Source organism: Ascaphus truei, chromosome 7 (genome assembly GCF_040206685.1).
Source record: "Ascaphus truei isolate aAscTru1 chromosome 7, aAscTru1.hap1, whole genome shotgun sequence".
Taxonomy (NCBI): Eukaryota; Metazoa; Chordata; class Amphibia; order Anura; family Ascaphidae; genus Ascaphus; species Ascaphus truei.
In genome coordinates, this window is record NC_134489.1 from 111,032,143 (window position 1) to 111,043,191 (window position 11,049).

General features: G+C 49.3%; 1 long non-coding RNA gene across 1 annotated transcript; it reads left to right on the top strand.

Moving 5' to 3' along the window:
• The first annotated feature begins 2,218 nt into the window (after positions 1-2,218).
• On the top strand, positions 2,219-5,004 carry LOC142498583 (uncharacterized). Its single transcript, XR_012802502.1, has 3 exons — positions 2,219-2,310; positions 3,610-3,755; positions 3,889-5,004. It is a non-coding gene; the product is annotated as an uncharacterized LOC142498583 (long non-coding RNA).
• The last annotated feature ends 6,045 nt before the right edge of the window (positions 5,005-11,049 follow it).

The following is an 11,049-nucleotide window of genomic DNA, read 5'->3' on the forward strand; positions in this document are numbered from 1 at the left end:
CAATGTTGCGTGCTGGAGTCAGGAAGTTAGTAGGAGCTGGGACACAGAGAGGGGAGGGTGTATATGTGCAGGGAGGCAAGTAGCCTCTGCACTAGGCCAGAAGTCTCCCCTTAGGCCCCAGGTAGGCCCCCAATCAGCTTGTGTTGCTACAGGGAGGCCCCTAGGATAGGGACAGGGTCCTGTAGAGCAGCTAAAGTGAGGGTCACAGCCAGGAAGAGCGAATATCCTGGCCACTGTTGTTTGAAGGTGGATCATCCTCTGTAGTACCAGAGGCAGAGCCTGTTCAGTGGTGGATCCCTCCATGCGGGACTCATCCATCACAGAGGCGGACCGCGACGTGGGATCGTCCTTCAGGAAAGGGATCCCAAGTACAGATCATCTGCGTGCCCGGGTGTGGACACATCCGGCAGGTACAGTCAAGTCACCAAGTGCACCAACCTCATCTCATGTTAGTGGGCAGCGCTGTCTCACACTTGGGTGGGTGGGGGACTCTGGGGACACTTGGGACTCTTGATATATGGTGTGGGGTTACGGCCCAGAGTGGCCAGTGTTACAGGGTGACACTAAGGTTGGTGATGTTATTGTTGTTATACGTATCTGCATATAGTAAACTGTTTAGCTATAACCTGGTGTAAGTACTTACTGTATGTGGGTCCTGTGTCAGGGGTCATTCTTCACTCTACAACCCTACACAGGTGGAGGCGCTGTTTATGTGAGTATGTTCCAGGATGCACCCCAGGTTCCCATCAGAGGAGGTTAAGGCCTCCTGTGAGCCTGACAGGTAACGCACCCCACCTGGTAATGTATGGAGATTTCCCCACAGGGTCCCTATCTGCGATTGGGGGGGAGTGTGTTACATCCCTGTTAAACCATAGTCTATAGGAGAACGTGGGTAAGAAGGAATAGTCCTATCTCACACTCAATGTCTCTTCCTGTCGCATAGATTGTAATGTTAATCTTACTGTTCTATGATTGTCCCACAGATAACCCTACTAACCCCTCTTACTCTCTCCTATCCCACAGATAACCCCACTAACTCCTCATACTCTCTCCTATACCACAGATAACCCCACTAACCCCTCTTACTCTCTCCTATCCCACAGATAACCCCACTAACCCCTCTTACTCTCTCCTATCCCACAGATACCCCCACTAAACCCTCTTACGCTCTCCTATCCCACAGACAACCCTACTAACCCCTCTTACTCTCTCCTATCCCACAGATAACCCCACTAAACCCTCTTACCCTCTCCTATTCCACAGCTAATCCTACTAAACCATCTTATGCTCTTCTATCCTACAGCTAACCTTACTAAATCCTCTTACCCTCTCATATCCCACAGCTAACCCTACGAAACCATCTTACCCTCTTCTATCCCACAGCTAACCCTACGAAACCCTCTTACTTTCTTCTATCCCACAGATAACCCTACTAAACATTCTTACCCTCTCCTATCCCACAGCTAACCCTACGAAACCCTCTTACTTTCTTCTATCCCACAGATAACCCTACTAAACCCTCTTACCCTCTCCTATCCCACAGCTAACCCCAGTAAACCCTCTCCTATCCCACAGCTAACACACTAATCCCTCTTACCCTCTCCTATCCCACAGATAACCCTACTAATCCCTCTTACCCTCTCCTATCCCACAACTAACCCTAGTAAACCCTCTTACCCTCTCCTTTCCCACAGCTAACCCTACTAAACCCTCTTACCCTCTCCTACCCCACAGCTAACCCCAGTAAACCCTCTCCTATCCCACAGCTAACACACTAATCCCTCTTACCCTCTCCTATCCCACAGATAACCCTACTAATCCCTCTTACCCTCTCCTATCCCACAGCTAACCCTAGTAAACCCTCTTACCCTCTCCTATCCCACAGCTAACCCTAGTAAACCCTCTTACCCTCTCCTACCCCACAGCTAACCCCAGTAAACCCTCTTACCCTCTCCTACCCCACAGCTAACCCCAGTAAACCCTCTCCTATCCCACAGACTGGGGTTTGGGCGTGCAGAGGGGGCTCTGTGTGGGATTCTTGGTGTAGACAGATAATATGCTATGCAGAATATCCTCGTCCTCGCTGAATAAACAGTTTGCTGATCCATGCAGGAGGTTTCTGGAAACACTGCCCTGAACCAATGTGCCTGTCCTGTGTTAGCTGGGAAATACTCATGCCATCGCCCGTCACATGTTCATGAAGCTCGGCAGAATTGGCACTTGTGTGGTTATGGAAATGAGGGAGTGACAGGAACCGGACAGTATTACAGCGATGCTGGAATAACCGGAGCACAAACAGATCCTCACAAGGTAACTCTGCAAAGGGTGAGATCCCAGCATCAGATCCCAATACTCAGCTATTCACTTCTATAGAATTCCTTTTCATTGTTGCAGTTAGTATTGTCGGAGACTCTGATTGTTGTGGTGTAAACACACCGCTTGCAAACCAAGAATACAAACACAGGTTTGCCAGGCACGCTGCCTTACTGCTGGAAACTCCCCTGCTCAAAAGATAGGCAGCGGGCTAGCACCTGTAACCAATCTCAGTGTAAGGATCGGGGAGTCACGCCGCCATCGGCGCGCTCCCCACTCACCTCCGCTCCCGTCTTCCCCGCTCCCGCCGCTGGTGGGGCCGCCGCTCCTTCGGGGACCGCCACGCGAGCGGCTCGCGCGCGCGCACCCCGCTTCAGGCTTAATGCCTCGTCTTCCCGTTTGCGTCGTCGCGCCAGCATCGGGGGCGTTCGGCGCACACAGGTCCCGTCTCCTCAGAACTTGTCAGGGATCTTCATCCCCCCTGTTCCCTGCTCCAGATCCACCAACCACAGTCCTCGCTGCTGACGCACCTCCACGTTGCAGGTTTCTCATTGGTTACTCTCCTACGCTCAGCTGCCCCACTGGCACATTGGCTGAGCATAATTCAATGTTCCGTTGTGTTCATTGCTTCCTAGCCTCGCAGTCTTGTCTTGTCCTCTTGTTCGCAGCTCTCTGTCATTGACCCGGCTTGTTTTGGACTCCGCTCTTCTGTACTCTTGACCCCGGCTATCTACGACAATCCGCACCTCTCCAACCCCGACCCCCCGTACAACGACTATTCTCCTCTCTCCAACCCGGACTCCGGCTAATAGTACCTGCAATGATCCTTACCTCTCCAACCCAGACCCGGCTATTTCGACCAACCTACACTTCAGACGCGCCCACGCGGCTGTGGGTGGTGTTTCTATCCATCCCCACCTCGGCCCCGCGGTCACGCCTTGTTTGTGGTGAGCACATCGTAATAGTATGCTCAGCCCAACAAACATGAACCCTGCCGAGGTGCGACGAGTCTTGAGCACGCACGCCAACAAGTTCTCTAAAATAGAGAGATATCTAGAGCAGAAAGACCGACGTATGGCCTTTCTACAACAGAACCTTCTCTCTCTGTCCAGTCGCAAGCCCCTCTTCCTACTCCCGTTCTGTCGGGTTTTACCACCCCTACCCTTAAGTCTGTGTCCACGACTTCTGAACCCCGACTCCCAACCGCTATGCTAGAGATCTGCATGGATGCCGAGGGTTCTTGAACCAATGCGTCTTCCAGTTCGAGATCACACATTCTCGCTTTCCTTCGCACAGATCCATGGTGGCGTATATTATTTCCCTACTCACTGACGATGCCCTGGCCTGGGCTTCTCCCATCTGGGAACAAAGATCGGACCTAACTCGGGACATTGGACTATTCGCCAGGGAATTCCGTAGTCTTTGACACACCTGGTCGCAAGGTAACTGCTGCCTCCTCTCTTTTTTCATATCTCTCAGGGAAACGGTCCGGTCGCCAGATACGCTCTTGAGTTTTGAACCATCGCTGCGGAGACCGGTTGGAATAACGAGGCGTTGTCATCTGCTTTTTGGCAGGGTTTTCGGAGTCACTAAAGGACGAACTAAAGGATATTATCGCTGTCTGCATCCGCGTAGACCAATGGTTGCAAGAAAGGAGGTCCAAACGCTCCCATCATCGCCAACTCGCTCCCAGACTGTCTTCTTTCCACCCCGGTACGCCGGAATCTTCTCACTCTGATACTCGCGAACCCATGCAACTGGGTGGTAATAAATTGTCTCTCTTGACACAACGCCGGACTCTGTCTGTATTGTGGCCACTCCGGACATCAAGTTCTTCTCTGTCGTCACAAGTCGGGAAAAGCCAGCTCCCAATGAGGTCCAGAGGAATCTCTTTGGGAACACTCTCCACTTCCCCTATCACCAAGAAGACCTTGCCAGCCAGGATATTGATTCCAGTTTCCCTTACCGGTAAGGGTTTTCCGACCACCGCTTTAGCATTTGTGGATTCAGGGTCAGGGGGCAACTTTATCGACCAAGGCTTCGCTGAGAGGAATAACATCCCGCTTGTCCGCAAGAGGATCCCGGTAGGATTAGAAGCTATCGATGGTTGGCCATTACAACCAGCCTTCATTTCTTCGCAGACTATTCTCTTCCACTTACAGACTGGTGAGGATCATAGGGAGGAGATCCATCTGGACCTGATTCACACTCCTTCCGAAGTGATCCTGGGCCTCAGGTGGCTTCAACGTCATAATCCCCGTATCGACTGGACCAATAAAGAACCTATCCAGTGGAGACCCTTTGTGGAGAAGACTGCGCGGTCTCCCCCCAAAAAAGATATGTGGGTCAGTTACCCCAGCAGAGGAGACGAGCTCTTTGCCTGAGGTATATATCGAATTCCATGATGTGTTTGACAAGGCAAGATCAGAAGTTCTACCTCCGCATCGCCCCTCGATTGCCCTATTGACCTTTTACGCGGTTCAGTTCTTCCCAGGGGAAGGTCTTTTCCGCTCTCACTCTCGGAGACTAAAGTCATGACCGACTACATTCAAGAAATCTAGAGGAAGCAGGTTTAACCCCCAAAAAAGAGAAAAACCACTACAATAGTGCACACTGTGTGTAATAGTGTGGGATTTGCTGGTAGTGTCTTGGCTCATATGTAAAAGCACTTACAGAAAATAAATGATATGAAGACGGTACAACTATAGGCTGTGTTGTGTGCCTCTTTACTCCCCGTCCTGGCTCTCTGGTCCCAAGGGTGTACTGATCAGAACGAGGTGTACCCAGACGTGCACAGGTAGGTGTCCCTCAAAGAATGAAGATACAGACAATAGTGCAGATCAATTCTGAACAAGTGTTTAGTGTCCACATAAGCACATACTCACACTTTGTGTAACATTACAAGCAATAACAGGTTGAGGCCTTTGCTGTTATCCGACTGGTAATCCTCTCCTTGTCCGAGAAACAGCTTTCTGTGCTGCTGCGGTGATCCGACACTGACTTTCAGCTGCTAGCGCGCGCTCTGGTGTCTGACGGCGCGCACTCTGGTGTCTGACCACTTACACATACCTGTAAACACACACACACACCTGTATACACGCACGTACCTGTATACACGCACGTACCTATATACACGCATGTACCTGTATACACGCACGTACCTGTATATACGCACATACCTGTATACTCACACACACCTGTATACACACACATACCTGTATATACACACATACCTGTATACACACACACCTGTATACACACACACACACACCTGTATATACACACATACCTGTATACATATACACACATACCTGTATACACACACACACCTGTATATACACACATACCTGTATGCACACACCTGTATATACATACATACCTGTATATACACAGATACCTGTATACACACACATTCCGGGTTCTCACAACCTCCCCTGATTATAAATTCTGGGAGCAGGGTTACTGTATATTGTATTCTGGGAGCAGGGTTACTGTAGCAGTGTGTTCTGGGAGCAGGGTTACTGTAGCAGTGTATTCTGGGAGCAGGGTTACTGTAGCAGTGTGTTCTGGGAGCAGGGTTACTGTATATTGTATTCTGGGAGCAGGGTCACTGTAGCAGTGTGTTCTGGGAGCAGGGTTACTGTAGCAGTGTGTTCTGGGACAGGGTTACTGTAGCAGGGTATTCTGGGAGCAGGGTTACTGTAGCAGTGTATTCTGGGAGCAGGGTTACTGTAGCAGTGTGTTCTGGGAGCAGGGTTACTGTAGCAGTGTGTTCTGGGAGCAGGGTTACTGTAGCAGTGTGTTCTGGGAGCAGGGTTACTGTAGCAGTGTGTTCTGGGAGCAGGGTTACTGTAGCAGTGTATTCTGGGAGCAGGGTTACTGTGGCAGTGTGTTCTGGGAGCAGGGTTACTGTGGCAGTGTGTTCTGGGAGCAGGGTTACTGTGGCAGTGTATTCTGGGAGCAGGGTTACTGTAGCAGTGTGTTCTGGGAGCAGGGTTACTGTAGCAGTGTGTTCTGGGAGCAGGGTTACTGTAGCAGTGTGTTCTGGGAGCAGGGTTACTGTAGCAGTGTGTTCTGGGAGCAGGGTTACTGTAGCAGTGTGTTCTGGGAGCAGGGTTACTGTAGCAGTGTGTTCTGGGAGCAGGGTTACTGTAGCAGTGTGTTCTGGGAGCAGGGTTACTGTAGCAGTGTATTCTTGGAGCAGGGTAACTGTAGTAGTGTATTCTTGGAGCAGAGCAGGGTTACTGTAGTAGTGTATTCTGGGAGCAGAGCAGGGTTAGTGTAGCAGTGTATTCTGGGAGCAGGGTTACTGTAGCAGTGTGTTCTGGGAGCAGGGTTACTGTAGCAGTGTGTTCTGGAAACAGGGTCACTGTAGCAGTGTATTCTGGGAGCAGGGTCACTGTAGCAGTGTGTTCTGGGAGCAGGGTGTCACGGTAGCTTATGACAAGATATAATGAACACCAAATATCTGGGTTGAACTGAACGAGGCTTAGATATAATAAAATATAATTTATTCCTTAAATAAGGTGAACACAGCAATATAGTACAATTAACAGACAAGAAGGTAACACTTACTTAGGGTTGGGGGATGGAGAAGTATCCAATAGCAATTCTCCAGCAATCCAGTGACATTCAAGGTGGTATCAGAAGCACAACTCCAGCACAACTAAAAACTGTAGGGTTGACACAGTTTATATACCTGTGCAAACCTATTCTTAACATTGAACACAGCCTATTGGTGAACAATTATCTGTATCCACTCTCTAATGTGGAGACACAGACTAATAGACTAACCCATGCCCTCAGGTAACAATTAGACTGGCAGAGTTTGTTGATTGACTAATACTTAATCCCTAGACATTGGGTAACAATCAAGGCAGTTACTTTTTGATCACCGTGCTTAGGCTACTCAGCCGTCTGCCCTTCATGACTTATTAGCCTAGCAAATTGCGTCTGCATTTTCAGAACAGATCCAAAATAAAATACATATACACTTTAATATCTACACATATTAATAAGTTCCATTCTGGTGGGCTCAGTGGGTCGACCTTTGCCAGTTTTTAATGCCTACAGTGACTCCACATATTGGCCAAATATGAACTCTCTGCGACCTCCAGAACTGGAGATACAGAAATACACTTTAAAACATTAAAATACATGCTTATAACGAAACATGGGACCAGGGGAACATACATTTTCAAGGGACAACAAGGTGCAAACCTCATCCCTGGACCGCAGTCCAGTTAACCTCTTGTCTCTCTGGTGAGGTCAGGGGATGGCCATATGGGGTGCAACCCCTTTAATACCGGGCCACCCCCTTTCTCCCTCTACACAGGGTCACTGTAGCAGTGTATTCTGGGAGCAGGGTCACTGTAGCAGTGTATTCTGGGAGCAGGGTCACTGTAGCAGTGTGTTCTGGGAGCAGGGTCACTGTAGCAGTATGTTCTGGGAGCAGGGTTACAGTAGCAGTGTATTCTGTTAACAGGGTTACTGTAGCAGTGTGTTCTGGGAGCAGGGTCACTGTAGCAGTGTGTTCTGGGAGCAGGGTTACTGTAGCAGTGTGTTCTGGGAGCAGGGTTACTGTAGCAGTGTGTTCTGGGAACAGGGTTACTGTAGCAGTGTATTCTGTTAACAGGGTTACTGTAGCAGTGTATTCTATTAACAGGGTTACTGTAGCAGTGTATTCTGGGAGCAGGGTTACAGTAGCAGTGTATTCTGGGAGCAGGGTTACTGTAGCAGTGTGTTCTGGGAGCAGGGTTACTGTAGCAGTGTATTCTGGGAGCAGGGTTACTGTAGCAGTGTATTCTGGGAGCAGGGTTACTGTAGCAGTGTGTTCTGGGAGCAGGGTTACAGTAGCAGTGTATTCTGTTAACAGGGTTACTGTAGCAGTGTATTCTGGGAGCAGGGTTACTGTAGCAGTGTATTCTGGGAGCAGGGTCACTGTAGCAGTGTGTTCTGGGAGCAGGGTCACTGTAGCAGTGTGTTCTGGGAGCAGGGTCACTGTAGCAGTGTGTTCTGGGAGCAGGGTCACTGTAGCAGTGTGTTCTGGGAGCAGGGTTACTGTAGCAGTGTATTCTGGGAGCAGGGTTACTGTAGCAGTGTGTTCTGGGAGCAGGGTTACTGTATATTGTATTCTGGGAGCAGGGTCACTGTAGCAGTGTGTTCTGGGAGCAGGGTTACTGTAGCAGTGTGTTCTGGGACAGGGTTACTGTAGCAGGGTATTCTGGGAGCAGGGTTACTGTAGCAGTGTATTCTGGGAGCAGGGTTACTGTAGCAGTGTGTTCTGGGAGCAGGGTTACTGTAGCAGTGTGTTCTGGGAGCAGGGTTACTGTAGCAGTGTGTTCTGGGAGCAGGGTTACTGTAGCAGTGTGTTCTGGGAGCAGGGTTACTGTAGCAGTGAGTTCTGGGAGCAGGGTTACTGTGGCAGTGTGTTCTGGGAGCAGGGTTACTGTGGCAGTGTGTTCTGGGAGCAGGGTTACTGTGGCAGTGTGTTCTGGGAGCAGGGTTACTGTAGCAGTGTGTTCTGGGAGCAGGGTTACTGTAGCAGTGTGTTCTGGGAGCAGGGTTACTGTAGCAGTGTGTTCTGGGAGCAGGGTTACTGTAGCAGTGTGTTCTGGGAGCAGGGTTACTGTAGCAGTGTGTTCTGGGAGCAGGGTTACTGTAGCAGTGTGTTCTGGGAGCAGGGTTACTGTAGCAGTGTGTTCTGGGAGCAGGGTTACTGTAGCAGTGTATTCTTGGAGCAGGGTAACTGTAGTAGTGTATTCTTGGAGCAGAGCAGGGTTACTGTAGTAGTGTATTCTGGGAGCAGAGCAGGGTTAGTGTAGCAGTGTATTCTGGGAGCAGGGTTACTGTAGCAGTGTGTTCTGGGAGCAGGGTTACTGTAGCAGTGTGTTCTGGAAACAGGGTCACTGTAGCAGTGTATTCTGGGAGCAGGGTCACTGTAGCAGTGTGTTCTGGGAGCAGGGTGTCACGGTAGCTTATGACAAGATATAATGAACACCAAATATCTGGGTTGAACTGAACGAGGCTTAGATATAATAAAATATAATTTATTCCTTAAATAAGGTGAACACAGCAATATAGTACAATTAACAGACAAGAAGGTAACACTTACTTAGGGTTGGGGGATGGAGAAGTATCCAATAGCAATTCTCCAGCAATCCAGTGACATTCAAGGTGGTATCAGAAGCACAACTCCAGCACAACTAAAAACTGTAGGGTTGACACAGTTTATATACCTGTGCAAACCTATTCTTAACATTGAACACAGCCTATTGGTGAACAATTATCTGTATCCACTCTCTAATGTGGAGACACAGACTAATAGACTAACCCATGCCCTCAGGTAACAATTAGACTGGCAGAGTTTGTTGATTGACTAATACTTAATCCCTAGACATTGGGTAACAATCAAGGCAGTTACTTTTTGATCACCGTGCTTAGGCTACTCAGCCGTCTGCCCTTCATGACTTATTAGCCTAGCAAATTGCGTCTGCATTTTCAGAACAGATCCAAAATAAAATACATATACACTTTAATATCTACACATATTAATAAGTTCCATTCTGGTGGGCTCAGTGGGTCGACCTTTGCCAGTTTTTAATGCCTACAGTGACTCCACATATTGGCCAAATATGAACTCTCTGCGACCTCCAGAACTGGAGATACAGAAATACACTTTAAAACATTAAAATACATGCTTATAACGAAACATGGGACCAGGGGAACATACATTTTCAAGGGACAACAAGGTGCAAACCTCATCCCTGGACCGCAGTCCAGTTAACCTCTTGTCTCTCTGGTGAGGTCAGGGGATGGCCATATGGGGTGCAACCCCTTTAATACCGGGCCACCCCCTTTCTCCCTCTACACAGGGTCACTGTAGCAGTGTATTCTGGGAGCAGGGTCACTGTAGCAGTGTATTCTGGGAGCAGGGTCACTGTAGCAGTGTGTTCTGGGAGCAGGGTCACTGTAGCAGTATGTTCTGGGAGCAGGGTTACAGTAGCAGTGTATTCTGTTAACAGGGTTACTGTAGCAGTGTGTTCTGGGAGCAGGGTCACTGTAGCAGTGTGTTCTGGGAGCAGGGTTACTGTAGCAGTGTGTTCTGGGAGCAGGGTTACTGTAGCAGTGTGTTCTGGGAACAGGGTTACTGTAGCAGTGTATTCTGTTAACAGGGTTACTGTAGCAGTGTATTCTATTAACAGGGTTACTGTAGCAGTGTATTCTGGGAGCAGGGTTACAGTAGCAGTGTATTCTGGGAGCAGGGTTACTGTAGCAGTGTGTTCTGGGAGCAGGGTTACTGTAGCAGTGTATTCTGGGAGCAGGGTTACTGTAGCAGTGTATTCTGGGAGCAGGGTTACTGTAGCAGTGTGTTCTGGGAGCAGGGTTACAGTAGCAGTGTATTCTGTTAACAGGGTTACTGTAGCAGTGTATTCTGGGAGCAGGGTTACTGTAGCAGTGTATTCTGGGAGCAGGGTCACTGTAGCAGTGTGTTCTGGGAGCAGGGTCACTGTAGCAGTGTGTTCTGGGAGCAGGGTCACTGTAGCAGTGTGTTCTGGGAGCAGGGTCACTGTAGCAGTGTGTTCTGGGAGCAGGGTCACTGTAGCAGTGTATTCTGGGAGCAGGGTCACTGTAGCAGTGTGTTCTGGGAGCAGGGTTACTGTAGCAGTGTATTCTGGGAGCAGGGTTACTGTAGCAGTGTGTTCTGGGAGCAGGGTCACTGTAGCAGTGTGTTCT